Raw genomic sequence first — 3,976 nt, forward strand, 5'->3', positions numbered from 1 at the left:
AAGGGGGCCCTGGCTGCAGGAGGACCTCTCCTTATAACCACAATCTGGCAGGTGGTAACAACAGGCACCTGCAGGACACACCTCCTGCTGAGGGTTCAAAGGGAAAGCCTGGTGGAAAGAGGAAAAGCGAGATCTCCCAGAGGTGGTGGTGACAGTCAGGGCCCGAATTAGTCACCAGGACGTTTAATCTCTCTGTGACTGCAGACACAGGCAGTGCGGCTCCTCTGGGACCAGCTCACCCCACTGTGCAGCATCCCGGGCTTGGGAAGGGGACGGGGACAGGGACAGGGACAGGGACAGGTGCTACTGGGGGTGCCCAGGGATGGTTCCCTCTGGTCAGGCAGTGCAAAGAGCTTCACAGAACAGCCTCAGACGATATTTCACACCAAACATACCCACAGTCTGTCCAGGCCTTTAGTCTCTGCGGCCCCAGGAAGAAAGAAACTGCTCCTGCAGCTGACACTGGAACCCCAAATCGTCCCACTGAGGTGCTGGGGGTGCATGACGTGCAGGAGGAGGGCTGTGCCCAGGGCTGTGGCGTGCCCAGGGCTGTGCCCAGCGCTGCTCGGCAGGGCTGACAAAGCCTTCCCACGGCAGACACGCTTGGATGAGCTCGCATTCAAATAGGAGCCCCAGGAAGCCAAATCAGTTCGGCTGGGGCCATTATCTCTCTAGGTTAGGGGTTTGCTGTGAATGAGACGCAGTGGCTGTGAACGTGCTTTCCAGCTGCAGCGTTTATTTGCCCGGCGGGCGGCCTGGCCTCTCCCGCACTCCTAGCCCCGACTCTACGCACCGCGCTCCTGGCGCACGGCGCCTACGCTACTGCGGCGAGTGGATGCGCTCGGCCACCCACCCACGGCCCCACCACCATCACAGCCAGGCCAGGAGCAGCTTCCCTGCCAGCGCCACGGCCAGCAGGCTGGGTGGGTGCAGCGGTGTGGCCCCGCCGCCGTTCCTCGAGCCCCGCGGCCCGTTGCAGTCGTCGCTGAAGCAGCATTGCAGCGTGGCCCCGCCAGAGCCACCGCGCCGCGCCTGGTCGCAGAAGGACTTGTAGGAGCAGGACTTAATGACGCTGTCTGCAAGGGAAGGCAGATCACAGGGGGTTAGGTGATCCCAGGGGCTTTATTCCCAGCCTGCTGAGCTGAGAGGGGGCAGAGGGAAAGCAGGGGAGCATCCCAGCACGTTTTGCTGCAGATCTGGAATAAAAGGAGCTCGTCCTGCACGCAGGACTGCTGGAGAGCCGAGCAGTGGTCTGGTGGCCGAGGGATGTCCTCGTGGTCACACCGCTCTAGGCCACCGCAGAGCACATTGCTGTGGAAGGAGCGACCAACAGTTTATGGCTGAATGTGCAAACACACACAGCCCAGCGAGGGAGCCGACCCGAGGCAGGAGGGGGTGGTTTGGGGTCCTGCCCGTGTCTGTCCCGCAGGCCACGGTGCTGTCTGGCAGCTGTGAGGTTGCACTGAGGGTGTTAGCACACTGCTGGGGCATTTCCCTTACGCCAGAAAAGTGCAGTTATCTCAGACCAAGAGCCTGTTCCCAGAGACTAAAAACTGGGGGCTCATCCCTGCCTCAAGGATCTGAGGGGCAGCCAGCCCCAGGCATCCCCCCCCTCTCCCCAGCCACCCCTCCCACAGCCCCGGGCTCCTTTGGGGCGCTGGGATGCCGTCCTGCCCTGCTGACTCCGTCCTTCCCTTCCTCCACCTCCCTGCCAAAACTTTGGGGCAGGTTGGCAGCTGAGGTGGCTCAGCAGCTCCCAATGCTGCGTGCAACGGCCATGGAAGGGGAGCAGCCCTGGTGAGGAGGAGGACACCCCTCCGGCACGGCTGGGGCCAAACCGCAGCGGGGTATCAGTGGCAGGGACTTACTCGGCGCAGTGATCGTGGAGCAGGCGTCCGCGTACTGGGGGCAGCTGTGGGAGCCCTGCTTGTTGCAGTCGTTCTCGTTGGACGCGACACATTTGTGGCATTTCAGCGCTGCACCTGTGCGAGGGGGGAGCAGCGGTGAGGTGGTGCCAGGGCTGGGGGAGCCAGGGCCAGGGCGGGTGGGCTTCGGGGGGCTCTGCTGTCCACAAAACACATGCAGTGCTCGCCCAAGCATGACTCAAAGCGATGAAGAAGCTCAATCTTTGTCTTTTTGCACTGAATTTATTTTTAATAAGCATTTGCAGGGGGCGGATTCCTCTAAACTACGGAGGCAGCTTTGTGCGTTTGTGCATCTATAAAGCAGCTCCCCCTGGAACCTGATGCACAGATCCTGCCCCCAAAATGTTCAGAGGGACAAGCGCAGCAGCGAGGTATCAAAGGCAGACACGTGTCAAAGGCTGAGCCAGCTCCCAGCCAGAAGCACGCGAGGGGACACCCAGCCCCTGCCTCTGCAGGCTCCCCGTGTGTCAGAGCTGATGACAGCCATGAGAACTGTTTGACCCTGCAGGAGAGGAAAATGCACACTGGTTCCAGCTCGGTTTAGGAACCAGCTGAGTAAACGTGAAAGTGTCACTATCACGTTGTGACAGAAAGAGACTTTAAATATCGTCACTGTTTTAAATATCTGCAGACAGAGAACCCCCAAGGACACCTGAACAACCTGCTCCCACCCCAACCAGGAAATTATGACGATCACTTGATTTTGATAGCAGTGGTTAAATTACTGCTCCTGTTGAGATTCAGTTTTGTATTTGCTTTCCTGGACGCACAGAGCCCTCTCGTGGCAAGCAGGTCCCAGCTGCGTGGTCAGCACATTTCATTCTGCAGGAGCTCTGAGCTCCTGTGTTTGGTGGAAAAGGAGAAAAACGATGTCTCAGGGACCTGAGGCTGAACGGGGCCAAATGCCGGTAAGCGCCTGCCGTTAACACACGCTGAGCACGGATTTCCACTGCGGCACTGCTTGGTTTTCTCAGCCCCGTGCAGCCTTTAATTTACCGTCAGCTAAAACCACAGCTGGGTTTCGTTCTCCCCTTGGTACAAAGATCCTGTACCATCTATCACCACGACCTGACCGCACACCGTGACCGTGCTCGGAGCAGCACGACCACCTCCCTGCCTTTTGGGATGGCTCCGTGCCATTCTGCCTTTGAGGAACCCAGCAGGTCAGAAGCTGCTGTTCCTTGGGAACCACCTCAGCTCCCACCAGGCTGGAGCCCAGCATCCCTGCTCACCCCCACCGCCCGCACAAGCACAGCAGAAGGCACAGGGCAGGGTACTCCGGCACTGTCCTGGCCAAGGGAAGGGACCGAACCCCCCAAAGCAGCTCTTCTGCAAGGACAGGAGGAGCAGCAAGAGCCCGGAGCTGGCAGCAGGCTGGAGGCAGCCAGCAAGCAGCAAGCAGCGACAGCCCGTCCTCCCGCCCGGGGAGGACACTTACTTTCTCCAGCCAGGGACGAGACGAGGGCCAGGGCCAGGAGGGTCTTCAGGGTGGGCATTTTCAGCAGTGCGCAGCGCAGGTAGCGTAGCCTCTGTTTTGTCCCGAGGTCTTACAGTTAATCTGCTTGGGTGATTGGATCAATGGGCTGAGGATAACACACTTACTGCAGCCCCTGGCTAATGCCACCTGAGCCGGAGGAGGGGACGCGATGCCCCAAGGGCAGAGGCCACCCGGGGCAAGGAGCGGGGCACAGCACTGGGGGGCTGGTGGCGGTGGCCAGACCTGGCTCCAGGGGATTGGGCTTTGCTTTGGTCAGCCCAGGGATGAAAGCCGGTGCCCCCCCCACTGCTGTCCCAGGCTCAGCCCCCTGCGTGCTGCCAGCACCACGCTGGTGTGCGAGTGAACGGTGTGGAGCAGACCACGGGGTGCTCGGAGGTGTTGCAGGTCTCAGGTTCAGTCTGTGGACACCCAGCTCAGGAACAGGCGATAATCAGGCTTATTTGAAACCGAACGAATTATCACACAAATGAGGCAGAATCAGGCTCTGCCTAGAAGATTGAGCCACTTTCTGTCTCCCCAGCCCCCTCACCGACCTTAGGATCACCCAGAAAGC

Source organism: Anas acuta, chromosome 27, assembly GCF_963932015.1.
Source record: "Anas acuta chromosome 27, bAnaAcu1.1, whole genome shotgun sequence".
NCBI lineage: Eukaryota > Metazoa > Chordata > Aves > Anseriformes > Anatidae > Anas > Anas acuta.